Source organism: Schistocerca serialis, chromosome 9 (assembly GCF_023864345.2).
Source record: "Schistocerca serialis cubense isolate TAMUIC-IGC-003099 chromosome 9, iqSchSeri2.2, whole genome shotgun sequence".
In the NCBI taxonomy this organism is placed as follows: Eukaryota; Metazoa; Arthropoda; class Insecta; order Orthoptera; family Acrididae; genus Schistocerca; species Schistocerca serialis.
The window spans coordinates 381,153,265-381,179,177 of NC_064646.1; the positions used below are offsets into that span (position 1 = coordinate 381,153,265).

At 42.6% G+C, this 25,913-nt stretch overlaps 1 protein-coding gene across 1 annotated transcript in view; it reads left to right on the top strand.

Moving 5' to 3' along the window:
* The first annotated feature begins 11,337 nt into the window (after nt 1-11,337).
* LOC126418727 (fatty acyl-CoA reductase wat-like) overlaps nt 11,338-25,913 on the top strand; it is a 292,976-nt gene continuing 278,400 nt past the window's right edge. Inside the window, exon 1 of the mRNA XM_050085632.1 lies at nt 11,338-11,394. The gene's annotated coding sequence lies outside the window, so the exon portion shown is untranslated. The remainder of the gene's footprint in view (nt 11,395-25,913) is intronic.

Genomic DNA, 25,913 nt, shown 5'->3' on the forward strand with positions numbered 1-25,913 from the left:
TCAACTACCCTGGCCAGCAAGATCTCCGGATCTGTCCCCCATTGAGCATGTTTGGGACTGGATGAAGCGTCGTCTCACGCGGTCTGCACGTCCAGCACGAACGCTGGTCCAACTGAGGCGCCAGGTGGAAATGGCATGGCAAGCCGTTCTACAGGACTACATCCAGCATCTCTACAATCGTCTCCATGGGAGAATAGCAGCCTGCATTGCTGCGAAAGGTGGATATACATTGTACTAGTGCCGACATTGTGCATGCTCTGTTGCCTGTGTCTATGTGCCTGTGGTTCTGTCAGTGTGATCATGTGATGTATCTGACCCCAGGAATGTGTCAATAAAGTTTCCCCTTCCTGGGACAATGAATTCACGGTGTTCTTATTTCAATTTCCAGGAGTGTATAACAGTGTCCAAAAAATTTTCGAGAGCATTGTAATACATTCACGCATGTACACACATTTCATAATTCTTAAAGTATGATTCTTGGTTTCCAACATCCTTTTCCACAAATCAGAGTCCCTAATCACTACTCATTATTCCTTACCTTGTTACACATATCAATATTCGTCGACACTTCTTCAATATTTCATCATAATAAATACATAGCATAATCAAATTCCTCATATAGCATCAGCTTATTGATCATAAACATACCTCAAAAGCATAATACACATTGTCGTCGTAATAATAACACCATAACACCTCAGCCAAATCTCAAAAACGTCGTAGCTTTCTGCAATAATTTCAAAACCTAAAAAAAATTCTGTGCTCATTTCAGTAGTGTCATCTACCTCAAACGTACTTTAAAATCATGATCCCATAGCAAATGCGACATTCAAAGCTCTCATAGTATCACAATGGTTCCAAATAAAAATATGAACAGTTCACAAAGTACAGACAAAACACAATTTCATAAGTGTGAAGTTATCCAACTGAGTAATTACGTAAACATGTGTCACCGATGTAGTAAAAAAAATGTTTGTTTCTCTGTTAAATAATCAGATAGCTGTCTAATTCTGTGTTAGAGAAATATGGTACCGATGTGTAAAGTTGTATAAGCAAATACCATATTAGCTAGGGCTCCTTGTGCTTGCAACACACATGGTACACAAAGTAAGCGTGTACCCCCCTGAGGATTAATGTAATTATACCCTCAGGTGTTACAGATTACAGCAATGGAATGAAATGTATCACGGAAAACTTTCTTTGTAATTGAAAAATCTTGAAAAATAAATGGTTTAAATACAAAATTAATCACTCAAATGCGTGTCCTGTAGCGCTAAATGTGCGTCTTGCTGTAAGATAATTCTGTGGAACTGTCGTAGTTATCGTCCTCTGTAAGCAAAGTTCTGATGAAGTCAATGTACTTACATCATCATAAACGAAAGTGAAATGCTTTGCGTATAGATATCGTAGTTATTACGTAAATTACCGTGATCAAGAAAGTACTATAATGTAACATATTGTTGTGCTACGAAAAAGGCTGTCTCATTGTAGCTATACCACAAAAGTTACTACTAAAACATGTTTTACTTTCCAGAATAATTCAGAAAAACTGTGCAGATATAAAACAGATACAGCACAAAAGCAACAATGTAAATTGTGTCACACATCAGTAGTGTCGTAATATAATCGTGTAGCTGTCGAAGAAACCAAATGCTAAGCCATCTTTAATCCCACAGAAAGTACTTCAAATAAAGAATGTCTTTTCAAGTATGTTGCAGTAAAATCTCATTAGCAATATATGTTCTAAGTATGTAAGCCTTATAGTCGTTACGTAATCGTGCAATTAACAAGCAAGAATGTACACACACAATAACACTGTGACGTCTGTTCACAATAACAATGCATTCGTAATTTCTGTTTAAATAAGTTCTCTTGGTTCTTGACTGGATATTTAACTTCAAACATTGTTGCATGTTAACAGATTCTAAGTCTGACAAAGCATACTAGTAATGTAAAGTGAAAAGTTATATGGCAAAGACAAAGTTAAAAAGCAGATTATCTTTCAATAAACGGTTTTACATGTGAAATGTGGTGTAAACCTTTACTCTCTAGTGCGCAGAGTTTCAACTTAAAAGCAATTATCATGTTGTATACGTTGGTAAGGAATGCTAAAATTTTTCTCAAGGTTAGCGTCTATGTTATTTTTTCCTGAGCCAGCGGGGGCACGTGGCTGCCTGCGGTGCGAGTCATTGTCTCTTTCTTTGTTGGCGCGCGTCGTTACTGGGATTAGGAGACCTAACTTCTACAAATTCACCTTGTCGAGAGTGCCCTGCTCTGTTTGAATCTCGCCAGTTCTGATGCAATTCAGCTCTGTCGTTACGATCATATCGTCTGTCCTCGTCATGTTGGTAGATTCCATAGTTTCTTTCTTGTCGGTCACGTGGTGGAGAATTTCTCCCTGAATCGTAACTGCGCGCTGGACCGTTGCGTCTAAAGCTATTCTGTCTCCCTTGATAATAATTATTTTGGTTCGCATATTGTCTGTTTCTATGGCTGTCTCTGTGATAGTCATTACTATGGAAATGCGATCTTTCTCTGTAATTATTTTTACTCTGCCAATGGTTGTCATACGGATGGTGTCTGTTTTGGTCACGATTTACGTTGTAAGAATAGCCTTGTCGTGTATTATTTCTTTATCGCGGAATTGTGACGGATGTGACATGTAATTGTTGTGTTCCTGTTTTCGTGTTCCGCGATTGTCAGTGTCAATTTCAAATTCTTGTAAGAGTCCCTGAAAAGCTTCAATGTCGTCTTTGCAACGTCCTGCCAAAATAGTATGTCGTAAATGTTCAGGTAATTTGATTAAGCAAATGCGGATGAGTTCTGAGGGGCTGTATGGGTTTGACAGGTACTGATTCTTGTGCAACATGTCTTCAAAATATTTCACAAGACTGGAAAATTCAGATTGTTCGAAATTTTTCAGCATTATGATGCCATGTTTTACTCGGTCTTGTGTGGCTTGAGACCAATATGCTGAGAGGAAGGCATGGTAAAACTCTCCTTCACTGTGGCAATCGTGAATGATCGATCGCATTCTTACAGCTGGTTCATTCTCTAAGTAGCCACACAAATTCTAATCTGTGTTCTAATGACCAGTTGGGAGGAAAACAACGAGAGAATTGATGAAGCCACGCTTGTGGATGAATGTCGTTGCCAGAATTCGTAAATGTTTTGAATTTACGTGTAGTAATGAACAGCTTATAGTCAAAATCATCATGTCGGCGAGTCGCATGTCGATCATTGTTACGATGTTTCTGCGGTTCCATCTCAAAATTCGGTGTACCTTGCCAATTTCTTTCATAATTTCCGAAGTGCCCTGTGTTATTATTTTGTGGCTGTTCCGTATTTCTATGCCCCTCTTCCCGTATTGGAGCGCGAATGTCCTCTGAAATACGTAATTCTTGTATTACCTGTGTCAGCTGATCTTGTACTTCCCGGATTTCTCTTTGGTGTTGCGTATTAATTTGAGTCTGATTTTGTTTGAATTTTCTAATTTGTTCAAACTCTTCTGCGTCATTAAAGACTACCGGTTTTGTGTCATTCAGATTATCATCTACCTTCGTAGATAAATTATTTAGCTGATCCGAAAGTTCAACTACTTTCTCTGATCATGAACTAATTTCCTCCATGTGTTTTTCTGAACCAATTTTCAGAGTATCTACTGCGTCCTTTAAGTTTTCCTGAGTTTTTTCAAGCTGCGTAACCGAATCAGTAGATGCAACTGAGTCAGTTTTAGCTTGCAAGGTCTCATTATTTTCATGAACAATAGTTTGCAGTTCTTTTATGGCTGCTTCGTGATTCTGTAACGCATTTTCATGCCGCGAAAAAATAGGTTGGAAATGCTCACAAATTTGTGTTTTTACGTCATTACAGACTTTTTGACATTTCGATTCAATGTTATGTAACTCAGTAGTTAAATCTTCACGTGTTTGTTCAAGTGTGGTGTCCAGCTTCCGAAGATTTTGTTCCATTGTGTCTAACTGTTGCTGTGTTTGTCTCTGGTATTGTTCCATTGTGTCTAACTTTTGAAGCTTTTGCTGTGTTTGTCTCTGATTTTGTTCCATTGTGTCTAACTTTTGAAGCTTTTGTCGCATTTATTGCATTAATTGTAATAACAATGCACTGGTGTCTGAAACATGTTCCTCAGTGCTTTTCGGCAGTGAATTTACACCGGCAACATTCACATTTTGACAAGCGGAAAATGTGTCTTGACTCATTTGAGAAAACGGTGAGAACCCAAAACCTGAGTCTACAGTATTTGCAATATTGTGTTCTGTCATTCCCGATTCCTGAGGCGAGCTGTTGCCGACCGATCGATCGATAATGCTTCCCTGTTCACTACCTGTTTCACTGTCTACACCATTATTTGACGCCCGCTCCATTTCCCTATGCACAGTTACCAAATTACTATTTTGAATATTAGTTAATTCATTACATGGTGGCGTTAACACATTGCTTTCGTCTTCACTGTCATTTCTCAGCTTACTTTGGAGCCTAGTATTACGTTTCTCACACGCCATTATTGTCACAATATTTCACACGACAACACAGAAAAACACAATTTGAAGAGCAACAATAAGAGAACACATTAACATAGCGCTGAAAATAATATCTAGTTAATTGCAAGCGCAGCTGCGAAATACTTGGTGCAAATTTACATGTGTGCCACACCTGTTTTACTGTACAACAATGAAAGACTGCGACTACAAAGGAGATTCTCTCTACAACTACGCGCTAGCAATAAACAAAATCTACATTAATTACACAAACTACAAGAAAATATCAGAAGATTCCAGTGAGGTATCCTCGGCTAAGGGTCGACATATGAAACGTCCCCTTTGAACAATTATACATGACTTTCCTTAAACTGACACACAATATTTTTTTAGAGCAACGCAATCTGACGTTCAATAATCCCTACAAGAGAATGGCCCTGACTAACATTAACCTATACCTTTCACAAATCACTTACCTCACAAAAATCTTCGTTACTCGAACTACTGCAATACAGCGAGTGCCACTACCGCCAGCTAAATAAAAGATTCAAACTACGGATGGCACTAACTACTGATAGGCATAGTTAGCAAATGAAAGATTTTGATAGAGAACAAACAATGTATTTACCTTACTAGTGTTGAAAAATCATAATATACATAGCAGTTCATGACATCCAATCTTACAAATTTCAAAACTCCGCTATTTCTCTCCCCACATCCACCACTGCTGGCAGCTCACCTCCAACTGCGCAACGCTACGCGCTGTTCACATCCAGCTGCCCAACACTACAATGGCAGACAACAATGCAAACTAGCCACAGACTGCACACAGCACAGCCAGTGATTTTCATACAGAGCGCTGCGTAACGTTGCCAATACGAAAACATAAACAGCCTACTTACAAAAGTGCACAAGTTCCGCCGAAGGAGCGTCTAGATCTGGTTTGAAAGTATTTCTGTGGCCGAGTAGTACCATAGAAAGGGCGTTGGTACACTCATTGTCGTGGCATATTAGTGCTGCCTTAAGTGAGCAATGCCATCTCTCGATCGTCCCGTTACTGGGTGGGTGATAGCTCGTCGTTTTGTGGTGAGCTGTGCCACAGAACTTCGCGAGTTTTCTGACCAGGTCGGATTCATATTGCCATCCTCAGTCTGTCATGATATGTAATGGACAGCTAAAGCGTGACAAACAGCACGACATGAAAGCGAAAGCCAGAGTTTCTGCTGTAACGTTCACCACTGGTGCGGCTTTCGGTCAGTGGGTGTAACGGTCTATCACTGTAAGTATGTAGCGTTGGCCATCGGATGATGGCAATGGACCAACGACATCAATGTGGACGTGACTGAAACGGGCTGCCGCGATCGGGAAGTTTTCTGTTGGTATATGCATGTGGCTGTGTATCTTGCTACTTTGGCATTTAAGACAACTCGCCCATTCACGGCAGTCTTTCTATATATCCGACAAGGCGTAACGATTCGTCACTAGGTGAATTGTCGACCGAATATCAGGGTGGCACAAGTCGTGTAACATATTGAAGACATCCCTTTTGGAGGCAATTGGTAGGAACGGCCCTTGGAAATACACATAGAGCTGGCCAAAGACACATTTGGCGGCGTTCAGGACGACGCCACAGTGTTCCAACCACTTAAGCACTTCCATTAAGTGTTGCTGATTTTCCTCTGCCGTTGGCAAAAAGCTAAAATATTGTCCAGGTAAGCGAAAGCAAAAGGTTAGGCCCTCTAGCAGAGAATCAATGAAGCATTGCCATGTTTGAGCAGTGTTCCTCAGTCCAAAAGTCATAAATTTGCTCTCAAAAGGCCAAAAGGAGTGGCATAGTTCAGGACGCTAAAAATAACTACACCACTCAACGCATTGTTATAGTCACGTAACAACGGCACTGGGTATCTGTCCCGTATTGGTGTGGCATTCAGGGCTCTGTAGCCACCACAAGGCCGCCATGCACCATCCTTTTTCGGGACCAAATGTAGCGATGAGGACAAGGGGCTGTCGAAAGCCTGATTTTATCTACTTTACTTACATTTCAGCAATTATACTTAGGCTGCATTATATCAACAACACTGACAAAAACAACTGATTCATTTTTTACAGTAGTTCCTGAATAACTGTTTCTTGTATGCAGTAAATTCAGCATGCATTTCTCTCAAAATGATGGGAGTTTCTGTAGCTTTTTCTTTGGACACCATTGATGTACTGTTCTATACCATCTGCATACACACTATATGTATGAAGATAGTTCACGATATCTTTATATACACTTTGAACACAAGGCAGCCAACACTTCAGTCTTTCTACCACAAGGGATAGCGCCCTCCATAGACCAAACAAGTTTGTAATTGTAGAATGTTGCAGATGATGATGATGATGTATGGTTTGTGGGGTGCTCAACTGCATGGTCGTCAGTGCCTGTACAAAATCCCAATTTTCTCACAGTACAGTTCTGTACACAGTCCAATCTATTCACTGTCACAGATGATGGTGATGATGAAATGATGAGGATAACACAAACACCCAGCGCCCCCCCCCCCCTGCCCCAGGCAGAGAAAATCCCCAACCCAGCCAGGAATCGAACCCGGGACCCCATGATCCAGATTCAGCAATGCCAGCCACTAGACCACGAGCTGCGGACATGTTGCAGATAAATGTATCAATCTCCAGATCTCACCACGAGTGTCACACTGTCGTACAATGATATTAGAGAAAGTGTCAGATCCGCACGGTAAATGTCCGGAGATAGGGAATACTCAGAGGTCATCCATTGATGTAATGCTCTGCATGACACAGTTCATCCCATCCCAGCTCCATAAACAGCATTTTAACACTTCTCAATGCACTTTCAATCTCTGATGCAACAAGCCAGTCAATGTCCACTGATGAATCTATACCAATATTTAAGTACTTTGGACCACTAGCTGTTACATTACAAGTTGAAGTGAAAAGCAGCAGAGCACTGGGGGGAATCGGCAGCTTCTCACCCACCACGTCAACACCCTGTCCTTGCAGTAACACCGGAATGTTCTGGGATCATGCATACGTTGGACACCAGTACTGACCAGCATCATATGGCGTAAGGTCCCCAGCACAGTTCTTCAGAGGGTCAGGGACTTGCTGGACATCTAAATCAATTAGCTGGACAGACAATAGCAGCTTGTTGTTCTGCTCCAGCAAGTGGGCTATGCGCGCTATAGGATCCCACGGTGCTGCTACCACTGCTGATCCTGACAGGCCAGAGTTTGCTGCAAGTCCCGACAAGGTGATGGTGGCTGCTGCTCGTCCAGACACCCTAGAGCTCGCTGAACAAAGAAGAAGAAGAAGAAGAAGAAATAATAGAGTTGAACAAGGAAAGGGAACTGCTATATGCAGTAATAGTAACAATGACACGTAATGAATGCTTACTTCTACGCTTCTTCTACAATGGAGAGGCAGATGAGGATGTCGACTGCTGGCAACACTTCATGATTCTTCTTCTTCCAGAGCTGAATGCGACTGGGACTGGTGAGCTATTACGCTCGCCTTATATCCCGCACATCACGATAATGTGACTGAAAATTAATTATTTCTTGACTTCAGCAGTATTTCTGGAACGATTCCCAATAACCATTTGCCTTGGAATGAAGGAGTTCTCGCATGGATCGGTATTCTGCAGGCGTTTACCAGGTAAACCTTGCTTTGTTTGCCATTCAATCTTACCGCGACTGTGTGCAACCCGACAGGAGACGAGGAGAAACAGAGAAAGAGCACATGTTTCGACAGGAATTTCTTGGATGCTTTTGTTTGGGGATAGCGTAATATCTGGTCTGTCAGTCACAGGGTTCGAGTGGACACTTCTGTGTGGCTCGGCTGCTTCTCAGGCTTTCGCCAATGTGGCGCATCCTGTCGGCCTGCTCGGGTGGCGTTCTGTGTGGTCTAGTGGATGGCACATGCTTTGTGATCGAATGATTTTTAACAGTGTAATTACGTGTGATGGGTGTTTCATGATGCATGTTTGGAGTAAAAAAAAAAGATCTATTCAATTACTTCTTTACAAGACTTGCATCTTCCCAAGCAGCAGAGAATGATGGGCAAGATAGATCCAACCTCTGCAAACTGGATTTTTTTTATAGATAAATAATATACCCTCTGCTATGTAATTGAATTTTCTGTCATGAGATCCTTCTTCTCCAGCACAGAGCTGTCAATTTCCATGAAGGGGGGAGGGGAGGGGAAGGGAGGAAGCAGGGAGGGGTCCACCAAAGGGGGAGGGTTAATTAATCGATCAATTTAATTAAGTAGTCAATCGAATTGATACAGTGGGAGGTGGCTATTCGAATGACTCCGACCTGAAAGTGTGCTTTTATCAGTGAGGGAGAGGATAGAGGTGGGTTGGAGGTTTCCTGAGGGGCTGGGAGGAGGAGGGGTAGGGAGGGAGTGGGGGAACAATATGCTAAGGACCTGTCAATCAAAAGGAAGGATTATCCCCAGGGGGTCATAACTTGTCAAGCAAAAGAGATCAATAGGTTTGCCCTTGAACGCATACTTGTTCCTGTAGTACGAAACCCACACTAACAAACCGCGCTCATGTTCTCTTTGTCCCACTACTCCTGCGATGCTGACATTAGCTGGATCAATTCAGCTTGTAAGCCGATGGTAAGAGCTAGACTCTCGTGGCGAATTCGATACATCTTGCAGTTCCGTGGCGTACTGGTGATGTAATGGGCTTAATAGCAGTGCAAACTTGGTAGCATCTGCCAAAATACCAGGATAGAAAAATCTGGCCTCCACCTACGCAAACCACAAATCTGGATTGTGTGGCCAGAAAGCTGGTAGTCTTACAGCCAGTCGTGACACGGTGCACACGGCAGGGTTCGCGTCAGTCATTTTGCAATTCTGTAAGCGGTCGTTAATCCAATGGTACTACGCAAGTATATCAAGTTGGAGTCACCAATCCGTCGACACAAGCTGAGCAGACTGTCGTTCGATTGTTAGAACCTGCGTGCACCTCATCGATGGAACCACACCACACAAAAACTCCTTCGAACAATATTAACATTAGCTATACTGACCACAGCCACAGGAGCAGAAAAGAATACGCGTATTGTTCTCTCGTTCCGAGCGTATTGTTGAAACTAACTCAATATGCAGGGAGCAAAAACATCAGCACCGTCCCGTAATACGCACGAACTAACTGCTAACATGGAAGATGCACAAACAAAAACACTTATATGTGTGGTGGCTGGCGCGCGAATTATTTGACGGCCCGGTTTCCAAACACTCGCAGACGACACGCGCGATACAACCCCACGTATCGGCACGATGTCTCCAGAAATATGAATACTAAAAAGTGAAAACGAGAGAGGAATAGTAGGCTACGTGGGGCTGAGTGGAAGCGAGGTTAGGTAAAGTTCAAAACCCAACAAAGCGCTTAGACAAAAAAAGAAAGAAGCCTATCAGCAGTTTTGAGTTTTAAGAAAGAGAAAATTAATAGTTAAAGCATTTTTGCGGAGCTTGTCTATAAAGAGTTACTAATATTGTAATACACACGCGGAAAAAGAAACCCCAACATGTTACTACCACAACAGTCAAAACTAAACTCTACTACAATGGTTTCTCACCATGTTTATCGCTGGACTAATAGTTTATGAAAGAGGTTTCGCTAGACTAATAGTTCATGAAATTGGTTATAGAGTGCACCACATTATAGCCACAACAGCCCCCAGTTCAGTTCTACCCTGTGGTTCCGTCTTGCCCCGTCCGTTTACTTCTGTCGACCATACTCTATTTTGCTAAAACTATAATCGTTTGACACCATCATGCTGATGCAATTTTAGCTGTTGAGATAATATAAATAAAGTTAATACCTCGTACTGAGGCATAAAAGGTATCATTATTCCACGCTCCATGCAAATCAAATAGAAACCCAAATATGCGGTACAATAAGCAATACCCTCTATGAAGAACTTCACGGTGATTCGCAGTATATAGATATTGATGAATTTTGATTAAATTGTTTTAGAATAAACTCTAGGAGTAGTAATGTACAGGCGCTAGCGACTACGGTGTCAAGCTCCCTTACACCAAACAACGGTAAATGAAACGAAATTGGAGGTGCACTCATCCTCGTGATGCCATTTGAGGAGCTACTCGACCGAATAGTAACGGTTTCGGTCAAGAATACCATCATAACGACCGGTAGGGCGGTGTGCTGACCCCACGCCCCTCCTATCCGCATCATCAACTGAGGATGACACGGCGGTCGGATGGTCCCGGTAGACCGCTCGTGGCCTGACGACCGAGTGCTTTAACAATAAAAAGATTCATACACAGGCCAAATGTAAAGCTGACAACAGAAGTAAAGTAAATGAGATTTTAAATTCCATATTTACACGCGTGAACGTGCCATGAAGTCGCACGTAACGATTCACGCGCTTTTACTACACTTAAAGACAGGGCTGACCAACGGAGGCCGGCCGGTGTGGCCGTACGGTCCTAGGCGCTTCAGTCTAGAACCGCGTGACCGCTACGGTCGCAGATTCGAATCCTGCGTCGGGCATGGATGTGTGTGATGTCCTTAGGTTAGTAAGGTTTAAGTAGTTCTAAGTTCTAGGGGACTGATGACCTTAGAAGATAAGTCCCATAGTGCTAAGAGCCATTTGAACTTGAACGTACACATATTACACAGAATAGTTGTTTACTCGGATATGCTCAGGAGCGCGACCGAATAAGCGGGGGCAACGGCACGTGTCAACAGTGCAAGATGCGTTAGCATACAATCAGTCGTTTCCCACGGCTGCTCGGCGCGTGTGCGTAAAGCTGCGTCGAAAGGTAAGTCCGCTGCTTCGGGCACCGGCCAGTTGACGTCGTCTGCTCACGGGACAACTGCCGTCAGAGCCCACTTTGCCAGGTGGGTCCTGCTAGCTGCCAGCTAAGTCAGCCGTCCGAAGGCGCGTTTACTTCAGCTAGTAAACGTCTCCGTCTTAGATTCGATTTTCGCTTCCAGATTACATTTGTAGGTTAAAGATAATTTCAGTGTCTTAAGCAGTTACTGTTTAAGCCGGCCGTTGACGCCGAGCGGTTCTAGGCGCTTCAGTCCGGAACCGCGCTGCTGCTACGGTCGCAGGTTCGAATCCTGCCTCGGGCATGGATGTGGGTGATGTTCTTAGGCTAGTTAGGTTTAAGTAGTTCTAAGTCTAGGGGACTGATGACCTGTTAAGTCCCATAGTGCTTAGAACCATTTGAACCATTTTTGAGTAGTCACTGTTTAGGACGTGGTAGAGTACAAAGTTTTGTATTAAAAGGCTATGAAAAGTTCACGTACTCGTTTTTTCACCGTGGTTCTTAACGTACCAGCAGTACAAAAATATCTACAGGGTGTTTCACAACTCATATTGTACACTTCTAGAGGTTATAGAGGGGACTTAGTAGATCAAGCTACACATAGGAACCCATGTCCGGAAACTTCATGAACTACGCTACAGAGCGTCAAAGTTAGAGGCGCCGGAGCCTGTAAATGTATGCACACTGAAGCGCCAAGGAAACTGGTATAGGTATGCGTATTCATATACGGAGATATGAAAACAGGTAGAATACGGCGCTGCGGTCGGCAACGCCTATATAAGACAATAAGTGTCTGGCGCAGTTGTTAGATCGATTACTGCTGCTACAATGGCAGGTTATCAAGATTTAAGTGTTTGAATGTGGTGTTGTTGTAGGCGTATAAGCGATGGGAGACAGAATTTCCGACGTAGCGATGAAGTGGGGATTTTCCCGTACGACCAGTTCATGTGTGTACCATGAATATCAGGACTCTGGTAAAACATCAAATCTTTGACATTGCCGCGACCGCCAGAAAATCCTGCAAGAACGGGACCAACGACGACTAAAGAGAAATCTTTCAATGAGACAGAAGTGCAAGCCTTCCGCAAATTGCTGCATATTTCAGTGCTGGGACATCAACAATTGTCAGCGTGCCAACCATTCAACGAAACATCATCGATATGGGCTTTCGTAGCCGAAGGCCCTCACGTGTAGCCTTGATTACTGCGTAAGGATCCTGATCACTTGCATCCATTCATGTCCGTTTTGCATTCTGAAGGACTTAGACAATTCCAGCAGGACAGTAAGACACCCCACACGTCCAGGGAAACCCTTTAGAGTTTAAACTCTTTCTCTGGCCACCAAACTCCCCAGACATGAACATTATTGAGCATATCTGGGATGCCTTGGAACGTGCTGTTCAGAAGAGATCTTCAGCCCCTCGTACTCTTACAGATTTATGGATAGCCCTGCAGAATTCACGGTGTCAATTCCCTCCAGCACTACTTCAGACATAAGTCGAGTCCATGCTGCGTCGTGTTGCGGCCCTTCTGCGTGCTCGCGAGGACCCTACACGATATTAGGCAGGTGTGCCAGTTTCTTTGGCTCTTCATTGTATATGGAGGATGATTTACTGATGATTTTACAAACTTTCTAGGTTAATGGCGAATATACGAATTTGAAGTAAGGGTCCATGTACCGAAAACGAAGGAGTCGAACGTTATAAGCGAAAACCATTCTGGCACCTCTGACCGTGGAATATATTTAATGGTACTGTTGTTGCTAAGATTGTAGAGTAGGAAACGTACGGACGTGATAGCTTGGACGAAAACAAGGAAAAAAATCCAGTAAGCATGGGTTCTAAAATACATACCTGAGGAGCTATGAGTACTTGTTCATCTTCGCTACTTTGGAACACCTCCTCTCTACTGAACAAATGCACGTAGCTCTAAAGGTATGCATTTTAGAGCCCATGTTTGCTGCACATTGTTTCTTGTCTTGGTCCGTGTTACCACCTCTGGAAGTTGCCTGCCATACAACCTTAGCAACAAAGAAAGTTTGTAGCATCATCACGAAATCACCTTGTTTATACACACATTTACAGGCGCCGGCGCCTATAACTTTGACGCTCTTAGCGTCATTGGATGATGTTTCCGGACATGAATTCCTATGCAGAAATAGATCCACTAATTCCCATCTGCAACCTCTAGAAGCGTATAATATGAATTGTCAAACAACCTGTTCGAAGTAAATTTCTATCAGCGCATATTATCGATAGAAAATGTAAGTCAAAGAATGACAATTTGCCAACGCTGCGGTCGCGTGCACGGTAAGTACAGAGTGGCTTAAAATACTTGTTAGAACGTTCTTGGTTACTACGACGTAATGTCGGGTGATATGATTTTTGCTATCGTATTTATGCTACAGCAGACAACCTGAAATTTAACACAGAAGGTTTTCTAAGTGTTTTCCTTCTGCAGCGACGAGTGTGTATAGCCTTTAGCCGAATTCCTTGATGCCTTTCTCAAGAACATCTTTTCAGACTACACGAATCTCTCTGGAAATTGTAGTTCCAACTTCCTGTAGTGTTCAAGGCACTTTTTTGAAGACTCTGTTCATCAGATAACCTCATAAGAGATAACCAAACGGGTTATATCGGGACTATAAAGGAGCCATGCCACACCGTGTCCAGTGAATGGTTAAGGTATCCAAGGTAATGATCTAATCTCTGTACGTCTCATTAAATAAAACTTAAGCATCAGCAGTGTGGTCTGGACGTGCTCCACACTGCATAAACCACTAGCTTCGGAACCTTCGTCTGCGACATGAAGCCAGTACAAAATCAAGTTTCAGTACCTGTCTGTATTTGTCTGTGATGCTAGGTCTATCAATAAAAATGAGACCAATAATGCATTGTGCACTGCTTGCGTACCAAACATGACTTTTTGTTAATGACGTGCAGCAGCAGCTTGAAAAAGTGGATTTTCAGTCGCTTAGTAGCAGCAGTTCTGTTTGTTGACCCATGGAGTGTGCCTCATTATTAAACCAGGTCTGTCCCAGTATCGACTGTTCGATTTTCAAAGGCCTCAATCATCTCATTTCCAAATGTAACAGGTTGGGGTTTTGTGACACGAGATATTGAGCGTCAGAGAGGGGAAAAGATCATTATTTTGTCAGGGATGCCGCGAGGGAATGCGACACTTTATGGGTGGTGGAATGGATTCTTTCCTTGGCTCGGTGGGTGAGTTGTGAGTGAGACATTGGTGGTTCCATTGATGATGATGAGGTCTGATACTCCGAGGAGCGTAGCGGATGATGTGGGAGACCCACACCGCCGGCTAGGCAAGGTTCTAGGTGGTTTGCCATTGCCTTCCTTCGACCGTAATGGGGATAAATGATGATGATGAAGACGACACAACAACACCCAGTCATCTCGAGGCAGGGAAAATCCCTGACCCCGCCGGGAACCGAACCCGGGACCCCGTGCGCGGGAAGCGAGAACGCTACCGCAAAACCACGAGCTCCACTATCAGTCATTTATTGAGACATGAGACCCTTTAAACAGAGTACTACATTGTGTTTTAACTCGCAAAATTCCTCGCGGCAGCAGTATGGCGCCGAGTAGTATCATGCAGATTCCAGTGACCACTGACCTGGCGACGGCTCGTGTCGCAGAGAGCGCCATGCAGCGTATTCTTTCATTGTGTACCGTACTCGTGATCCACTGCTTCAGTGGCCTCGTCTTCTCATTTTGAATTCGCTCGTTGCATAATTAACAAGCAGCTAGGGCGTGGCACGGAGTGCTCCGTCCCGGAATCGAACCAGTGACCCTCAGATTTGGCGTCTTCTGGAGGAGTTCATCAACTTCTAGGTTCTCAGGTGACCCATTAGCTGAGCCCGCAGTCCCTTTATCCTCACCGGCCGCATGGGTAAGTATCACGCAAACTTCTTTCTGGTAACATCGGGGATGGCATCTTGTGTGTTGGCCTATTGGCTTGGTACTGCCATATTCTTCTGTCGAGCGGTGTAGCGGCTAAGCCGTTGCAGCAAAGTATGACGCCCGCTTACTGAACATCATTTCGTCCGTCCAGGTGACGATTCTTCGTCTCTTCTTTCTCCTCTCAAAGCCCGCCTCATGTCCGTATGTCGGAGGCACACTACTGGCCATTAAAATTGCTACACCAAGAAGAAATGCAGATGATAAACGGGTATTCATTGGGCAAACATATTATACTAGAAGTGACATGTGATTACACTTTCACGCAGTTTGGGTGCATAGATCCTGAGAAATCAGTACCCAGAACAACCACCTCTGGCCGTAATAACTGCCTTGATACGCCTGCGCATTGAGTCAAACAGAGCTTGGATGGTGTGTACAGGTAGAGCTGCACATGCAGCTTCAACACGATGCCACAGTTGACCAGACGTTTTCAGTTGGTGAGAAATCTGGAGTATGTGCTGGCCAGGGCAGCAGTCGAACATTTTCTGTATCCAGAAAAGCCCGTACAGGACCTGCAGCATGCGGTCGTGCACTATCCTGTTGAAATGTAGGTTTTCGCAGGGATCGAATGAAGGGTAGAGCCACGGGTCGTACCACATCTGAAATGTAACGTCCACTGTTCAAAGTGCCGTCAATGCGAACAAGAGGTGACCGAAACGTGTAACCAATGGCACCCCATACCATCACGCCGGGTGATAACGCCAGTACGGCGATGACGAATACACGCTTCCAGTGTGCATTCACCGCGATGTCGCCCAACACGGATGCGACCATCATGATGCTGTAAACAGAACCTGGATTCATCCGAAAAATGACGTTTTGCCATTCGTGCACCCAACTTTGTCGTCGAGTACACCATCGCAGGTGTTCCTGTCTGTGATGCAGCGTCAAGAGTAACAGCAGTCATGGTCTCCGAGCTGATAGTCCATGCTACTGCAAACGTCGTCGAACTGTTCGTGCAGATGGTTGTTGTCTTGCAAACGTCCCCATCTGTTGACTCAGAGATCGAGGCGTGGCTGCACGATCCGTTACATCCATGCGGATAAGACGCCTGTCATCTCGACTGCTAATGATACGAGTCCGTTGGGACCCAGCACGGCGTTCCGTATTACCCTCCAGAACCCACCGATTCCATATTCTGCTAACAGTCATTGGATCTCGACCAACGCAAGCAGCAATGTCGCGATAGGATAAACCGCAATCGCGATACGCTACAATCCGACCTTTATCAAAGTCGGAAACGTGATGGTACGCATTTCTCCTCCTTACACGAGGCGTCACAACAGCGTTTCACCAGGCAACGCCGCTCAGCTGCTGTCTGTGTATCAGAAATCGGTTGGAAACTTTCCTCATGTCAGCACGTTGTAGGTGTCGCCACAGGCACCAGCTTGTGTGAATGCTCTGAAAAGCTAAAATCTTTGCATACCACAGCATCTTCTTCCTGTCATCTTCGTGGTGTAGCAATTTTAATGACCAGTAGTGTATTTATTCTGTGTTTTTGCCAATGTCGCGAAGTTTCTAGGGCGACAACTGACGCTTCAGTTATTGATCTACGCTTCTCATGTTGGACAGAAACGTGACCAATGTCGACACACGTGCAGACTTTCCTTGTTTTACCTGTGTGCTGGCGTGGAAGGGCATTTGCTTGTCGTCCTCATCCACATCGCCAGATACGTCATGCACGTGAGTTCAGTATGATGACAGTTCCTGGAGCATTGACCGCTGATGTGCGAACTGCGCTGGTAGTTGTTTTCCTTGGAGGCATTGCACATCTGCTCGGTCGTTGATCTGTAGAAGCGCTGACTGCTGCCGCCCAAACTCTGCTGGTCATCGGCCTCATTGTTCGGCTGCTGTCGCTTCAGTTTATTGTGGCTTAACATGTCAAAGTCTCTAAAATGTTCACTTAACCCATAATAAATCATTGCATATGTTTCTGCAGGATCCCTGCTTTGAATAACCATAAATAACACATAATAATTGTACACTCTACGCAAAAGAATATTGCCACTCCATATCACCGACGCTCAAAGATTGGCACGATTGAGTTTTTTCACTGAAAAGGTAAAATTTCTCTTTCATTATCTTCTGGAGAGATCACCTTGACATCCTGAGTTGTTGTGTTCCATGTCTTTTTGATGTAGTGGGCTCCTCACTGATAACGTTAACACTCGTTCTTCTTTCTCCAGAGCTGTAACTGAGGCCGGTCGTTCTGAGTCGCTCTTCCTGGAACCATGTAGGGATCTGGTCTTTACAAAACATTTCATCAACTTCTTAAAAAACACGGAAAACGTTACACAAAATCTGTATGAGACGTTGCTTAAATTTTGTCATCACAATTTGATTTCAGTTCTGTGCTGTAATCTCATCGAGAAATGGTCATTCCGCACGGTGCTGTTCTTCGACCAAATCTGCTGTTAAATACACGTCTCATCACTATGATATATCCAGAATTTGGGTAAAATGTCTTTAGGATCAACAAACGGTATTCCAATGTTAGTTTTTTTGATCCTGGAATGTGAAATGAGACAGTGGTGAGCGAGCTATAGAACTTTCAGAGCTACAATACAACAATATCACAAGGAGAGTCATTACGGCATACAATTGAATCACTGTAGACAAATACTTTGTAACCTCTATCTTAATTAAAGAGGTATCTGTACCTGGGCTCGGTTGTAGAAGATGAAGTGGTGCAAGGCAATTAACTTAATTGATGTGGGTATATAATACTTGTGATTGAAGGACACCTACCGAAGAGAAGTTTGAGTTCAGTAGTGGAAGGAAAGATCATCGGGGTTACACCGTAACGGAGATGGGTGGAGCTGGCCGTTTGTTACTTTGCAGTAGGGGGACACTGAGGGGGGGAGGAAGCAATGCTGAAAATAGACCAGGAAACACGCAGATGTGTAGTATGAGTGTATGATGTTGGGAAATAATTGAACCTGATTTCTATCTCAATATCGACGCCTTAACTTCGATGCCCGATGGTAATCGACCAAAAAACGTCGGTGCTAAACGACGAATTTGTAGAGCAAGTAAATAGATCTACTGTCATATTAATTAAGCATTATATCCAGCAATAATTAATATTAAATATCCGAGAACTTTTTGTCTACAGAATATAACAATAATTATTTTCACAGACGTTTGCCCTTCAGTATGTTGCATTGTAGACAGAGAGCATATACTGAATTTGAATACAGTCTTTCAGGAGGTGATGCTGTGCCTGCATAACTCAAATATTTTAAGAGCAGTTCTTACTAGCTTTGGATAGTTAATACCGATTATATGATTTTGTCCTTATAATGATTAGTTTCTAAGATCTAGAACGCGATTTTTCAGATAATAATCAAACTGTGTTGATAGGTAAACATCTGTTCCACTTTTCAAGTTATACTTTTCTTGTGCTTTTTATAATGTTTACTCCATCAATCAAATTTGGCTTCTCGGTTTTGATAACGTTGTAGCCCATACTCAGTGACAGTCGTTTCAACAGCTGCAAGGAGGTCCTTGATGGATTAGATTACCTTCGAGCATGCTAATGCATCTTGATGGTTTAGATTGCCTTCGAACATGCTAATGCATCTTGCAAGTTTATTTTCTCGAATCTGGGATAAAACAACTTTGATGTGGCTACAATGTTAACATGTTCAGTTGATAGGAAGTGCTGTTTTGTTTCTGTTATCGTGTTATGGCTTCGATTCTCTCCTATGGTCTGTATTGGTTGCAGGCCTGATATTTTGATATTCAACACGTTCGTTATTGGCATTACTTTGCTGCTTGTGAAGTACTTTTCTACACAAATTTCACTAGTAGCCACTTCTTATAGGCCACAAAATGACATGCACATTTGCCAGATCTACAATATCTACGGTTGATAGCATGGTTGGTGTACTAACGTGGTAATTGGCCATGTTAATCGCTGAATGCACGTTGAATTCCGTGTATTGGGTACTTCTTGAACTAGACTAAGATCTAATTCTTTTCGTAGCCAAAACACATTACAGTCCTCTTCAGAGCAGTAGCCAAATCTGATTCTACCTCAGTATTTTCAATAGATTTTTTTCTACCGGACTGACCATGTGAGCAAAACACCAAGTACATATTATTTCAAATGCTGTTTTTATTGCTTTAACCATATTTTTCCTGCATCAGTGACACTGTCTGTGTTTTGCTTCTAATTTATTTATTCCCCATTAATTAAATGTCTGTAATAACATGTATTCACCTATGTGTGATCCTGACGGCTCATAGGTGCCAAGAGTAGCCGTTCCCATATCATTGCCATCAAAATAACGAATGGTAATTCATAGAAAACGTCTACACTGCACTGTGTCCAAACATCTGTTGTGAATGTTAAATTGTTCACATTATGAATTTTATTTTTGAATTAGTTCTGATTTTCCAGCATCCTGTTGAGTGTATGTCTCGACGTTATTTTACACAAACACGCAATGATTATCAGCGGTTTTTTATTTTTATTTTTTTGAAAGCGTTCGTTTTCAACAGTTCGAGACGGATGTGCATTTGTAAAAATCATATACAACTCAACTTTAGAAAAGCCTCCACCCTTCGTTCCATTTTCTGAAGGTTATTCTGAGTTATTTCGGAAACGTGAACTCAATGTTGGTTGAAGGAAGTTTTTAGACCCAGAATCTGAAATAGGCTACTACTTTCTTCGGGTCACTACCGCTAAAAATATTTGCCGCCTTCTCTTTCGCTACTTGCAGCCAGTCGCAAAAGCGTTGCATTGGTATCATTCCGAGGCATATTCAGAATAATATTGGTTTACATGGCGGAAAAATAACTGACAATGGTGAGAAATAACCTTTTTTTGTGTCAACACCGAAGGTCAATTTTGTGTGTTGAATATGGATATTACGGTGTTTCGAAGACATAGAATCGGTGTTGAAACATCGATATTTAAACTCAAATGTCAATAGTTTGGTAATAGCAATAATAACCGCACATCCGTAAGGCGTTTGGTAAAAGCCCAGAGTGAACGCTAAACGGCCAAATGCATCTTTGAAAGTGGGGAAAAACCGATGAGGATTTCTGTGACATGATTGAGTAATTTCACGAGTTGTGTACAGCACCTACACTAATAACTATTTGGCGATTAAGAAACCAGATGTCAACCATGCAGGTCACAATCAGCAAACAAAAATAAATACATATCTAACTGGAATGGATTCTCTCGCTTAGAGAATTGTAACACAAGTCTGCTCTGACTGGACTACGCTATTTTAACGTCGTGAGTGAAAATACAGTGTTGACCAATCGCCATTTTTTTACTTGTGCACGTGTGGTTTCTACTGAAAATGTACAGAGGATGAGTTTTTGTCACAGATATTTTTGTGTTGCTGCCATGCACGTAATGGCTCTATCCTGTCAGAAGCAGCGAATTTTTCCTGTGTATACATGTTCAATTTTCAGTGGGTTGCACTCTTAAACAAATTGAAACCTTAAGCTGAAAGGAAATTTCACTACAACGATAAAGCGCATTCGAGTAACTTATTGAAGCAAATTTTAATGCGGACGCTACGGTCGCAGGTTCGAACCGTGCCTCGGGCATGGATGTGTGTGATGTCCTTAGGTTAGTTAGGTTTAAGTAGTTCTAAGTTCTAGTGGACTGATGACCTCAGAAGTTAAGTCACATAGTGCTCTTTTTTTAATGCGGAATTCAAGAATATCTCACAATAGTTCAAAGTGCTCGGAGTACATTCTTCAGTTCTCTTAGCTGCAGTAAGTATCGCACTTCAGAGCTGTGTTGGTGTACCATTCTAAGGGTAATATTGTTCTTAAAACAAGCGAACAACTCGTCTTCTCGATATTCTTTTGACTTTCATTCGTCCCTATAAGAGATGTTTCCAATGCAGGAATTTTCAACGACCGTGAGGACAATGAATGAAGCAACTGGGGCCGCTTATTCGGCGAGGGAATATATGATTCACCTGTGGCGTTTTCTGATGGACAGAATGTGTGGTGGCTGCGTCATGTTCAATGTTCACAGTATTATAGCCTAAGAAAGGCTCCCAGTTCACCACCTACTCATACTGGAGGAAATCTCCATACATAAACTCCCAACCGAGTTATAGGTTTTGTTGATGCTATCAAACATGAAATTTGCTCCATTACTAAGCAGTATCTCCTTGCTGTAACCGATTATCCCTTGATGACGTGGTTCGCTTTTAATTTTATCTTCAAGACCTAGCAATTTATTTAGCTTCGTGACTGCGTGGTCTTCCTCCCATCACAGTCGTCACTTAACCAAACCGAGGGAAATTGTTTCCACCATTTGTCTGTGAATCGTATGGACTTAAGTATATATGGTATCGTATGTTAAAAGTGTGTGTCCCTTTTTTTTTTTTAGGCGGCTACTGGGGACCAGCGAGGTATTTGTCTAAGCGAGCGTGGGGAACCGTCTAAAGATATTGCTGTCCTGTGTACCAGGCCAGCGGCCACCATAAATATGGCGTGCTGACTCTTTCAGGGTCCACCTCCCCTGTAGCTGCGTAAAGGTGCGTACACACTAGGCCAACGAACGCCAGCTAACCGCTTAGTTGGCCGAGATTTGCTCAGTGAGTATTGGCGGAAATCGCAGCCAATGAAGCGGCTGGCCTTAATTGCGGTTTGCTCTGCTAGCTCTAATATCAAAGCGTTGGCGGTTGGCTGGCGCCGGGACCCCTCTGCTAGTGTGGACGCCGGGTCGTGTTCGTTGGTGCGGTAGAGATTAGTTGTGTCTCTACAACGGGTGTATACTTTAGTTTTTCAGGACAGCCACAAGACGCACTTGGGATGTTTTATCGGTCGGTTTCGCTCTTTAATTTACCAAGAGCATCACCAGAAACTCTGGAATTTACAGTTTAAAGTGCAGTAGTTGGCTGTTACATTAAATAGCAAAATCAGTCAATAAAACATACAGAGTGCGACTCGTAACTGTCCTAAAAAAGTTAATTTCAACAGTCACATCAATTTTCCGGGGGCTGCACTCTTAAACAAATTTAAACCTTAAGCTTAAAGGAAATCTCACTAGAACGATGAAGCGCATTCGAGTAACTTACTGAAGCAATTTTTAATGCGGAATTAAAGAATATCTCACAATAGTTCAGACTACTCGGAGTACATTCTTCAGTTCTCTTAGCAGTAGTAAGTATCGCACTTCAGAGAATGTGTTGGTGTACCATTGTAAGGGTAATATTGTTCTTAAAACGAACGAACAACTCGTCTGCTTCCCCCGCAGGAAATGCCTTCTATCGCTAGGGCTGTGTATTCATTACGTTTAAGAATAATGAATAATGAGAGCGTTAAAGCTGATAAAGAGTTCCATCTTGAACGGGAATGTTTTTGAGCCCCTACGCAGTGCTAGTATGAAGACAAACTGAAAAGACTACACTCTTGGAGGAAAATAACTCAGCGGTTAGAAAGTGGTGTGCACAATGTCAAAAAGAATGTCTTTATTGACATCTTTTGACAGTGAACGACTATATCGTTCTGTTGCAGGTACAGTTTTCCTAAAAGAGGTGTTACCTTTGGATGTTTTAGGACCTACATAGTTCAATAACAAAAATGGTTCAAATGGCTATGAGCACTATGGGACTTAACTACTGAGGTTATCAGTCCCCTAGAACTTAGAACTACTTAAACCTAACTAAACTAAGGACATCACACACATCCATGCCCGAAGCAGGATTCGAACCTGCGACCGTAGCGGTCGCGCGGTTCCAGGCTGTAGCGCCTAGAACCGCTCGGCCACCCCGGCCGGAAAAAGATTTAAGATAGACATTAATTTGTCATACATTTCAAAAGAGAATCTCTTCTGACTATCAGCTTCTTACAGTAAAACAAATGATGCACATGCGACGAGTGCTAAAGCCAATTCTTCTTCCAGAACCAGCAGTCAAAATTTTTTCTACTACTCGGGTTCGAACTCGCTTACCGCCGAGTCGAGCAGCAGTGCACAGGAATGTGTTAGCGCACTCGGCCACGGAGGCAGGTTCAACACCTTCTGTCATTATGAAATAAAATCCCATTAACTTATAGAATTGCGCCTACGTATTTCTGACAATCCTGATGTTCCGGCGGGCGCAGTGGCTAACGCACCTGCCTTGTAAACAGTCTGCATTAGGCAGTGGCGCGGCACGGTCCTGTTGTCCTGGCAGCGGGCGCGCGTGGGAGACGAAGTGTTTACACGGCTGATACCAGCGCGTGTTGTTGTTTGAAGAGATCGACATGGCACAAAATTTTAGAAAGACTACGCTCCAATTTACGTTTGACAACGACTATGCCAGAACCAGGCCTTTTCAAATAGAGTGTTATTTGACGGAAGAAGTTCGTTTACCTGCTACAGACCAAGCCGGGATGGATCTATCCATTATAAGCAGCACAACATACGTCAAGATGACAGATGAAGCTGCATGTGAAAGAACTATGGCCGATGCTCAAAGGGAATTTAAATTTCACAGTCTGATGGCCATATCAGCGATGTAACAGTAGCTCCTTCAGGCTTGGGAGTGGGGGTCACTCGGATCTTTGAACTGCCGTTTGAGGTACCAGAATCGATGGTTATCGAATCACTGCGACCGTATGGAATGGTACTCAGTTATATGCCTGAACGCTGAAAGGTAACGCTGGTGAGGACTGTTTAAATGATTGATTGTGTTGGCGTAATTTTAGTGTTCTAACAACATTTATTTTTTCTTTAAAACAGACATAAATTGTGCTAAACGAGTTATTGATTGAGTACTGTAAACAACTAACAGTTCATTCAAGACTACACTGGGGAAGGATCCTGGGTGGCAGAGACAGTATAACTAGTGAAGTGAGTCAAGTACTCTGGCCCTAAAAATGTCGATAACGCAATCTGAATTGATCTATATTTACTATCAAAAACAGTCTTGATCACAATTTATTTACTACGGTGACCGGTTTCGACCACTACTGTGGTCATCTTCAGACCTACAAGTCGTATACAAAACTTTAATTAGAGGGCTACATACATTAAATAGATAAAGTTATAAAGCTATAAAACGATGAATTACCAATGAGTAAGAACCTCCTTCTGGTTGTAAATCACGACTGGAGAAACCAGTGCACGTCTAACTATATATAATGGAGGCTCCGGCCACTTCTGACGGAATGATGTCGTTACTAACCAATGCGTTATAGGTCGAATAGCAATGTAAAATTTCTTAGTTAAAAGAACATTGTCAAGAAAGGAAAGTAAACGCACACTAAACTTAGCTTGTTCAACAGCTATTGTCAATTAAGAAGCGTTAAAAATATTTAAACGTGTAGGATAAATGAACTCCGTTTTGACAGTACGTGGGTTGCCCTCTCAAGGACTGTTAGTAAACCATTTGGAACCACTGGTTGCCACGGTGAAGCTGGACGCCGTTCCAAAGATGTGGCAGCAGGCTTCTTTTCACTGAAGTTGTTGTAAAGTGGATAGGCAAACTAGTGGTTGCGATGGTGAGGTTAAACGCCAGTCCAAATATGTGGCAGCAGGCTTCTTTCTAACGACGTTGTTGCGAAAGTGGAATGGCAAAGGCTGCCACGTCAGACCATGTACTACTGAGCAGCAACATGTCTTTATTGAAAAGATTTTCAATGAGTAGGCTGCAATAATCGTTAACTGACATGTGTAGTACACGCTGCACAGATACGATTTACTGGTGTAATAAGAGACTTCCATTTACATAGATTACATAATAATTCTTACAGAGGGACCGACGGCCCTAGCAGTCTGGTCCCTTCAATCTCACAAACCAACCAACCAATTCTTACCGATCAATACAGGGGGGGGGGGGGGGGGGGAAGAATCGAGAGGACACAGTAGTTGTGCATATTGATGAAATATTGTCTATGAAGTTCATATGTAGATTCCATTTTTTTTCTTTCTTTTTACATGTGACATATTAAAAAAGGCGTTGCTATGTCTTTTGTCGCATGCCAGTCTTATAACCAAATAAAAATAATAAAAATGGAAGGAATTTAAAATTATAATATTACGAGCCGTAGTGTCAAAAATAAAGGTATGTGAATTAGCAATATGCATTCTTAAAGCAAATAAGCAAACATTCTAAAAACCGATAGTCAGTCTTAAAATAATGTTTGGCGAAATAAAATTACAAAGTAAAGATAAAATATTTCTTAAAGGTCTTAATAACTTTAAAAACGAAGGACAGACGAGTGAACATTCTAAAACAGATCGTCAAAAAGCTCAAAATAAAAAAGAAAAAATGTTTTTCTTGGAATTCAAGTTGCTCAGTTAACACATAACGGTTTACTTTTGTGAAGTGAATAGCTTTCAATTTCTTGTAAAGTATTTAGCAGTAGTCCTTTTGGCACAGTATGTAATATTTTCAAATTCTTAGAAATGCAACCCTCAGAATGATTGTATCCATCAAGATGTTGACCAAATATTGATTTGGTACGTGCAGTACCAGTAGTATGTTCCATAAAACGTGTTAGAAAGTTACGGCCAGTTTGGCCAATATACTGTTTCTCACAGTCATTACATAGCATTTTCTAAACACATTACTTTTGGTATATATTTGATTCGCCAATTGTGTCATTTTCGTCTGTAGTGAGTTATTGGTTTTGAATGC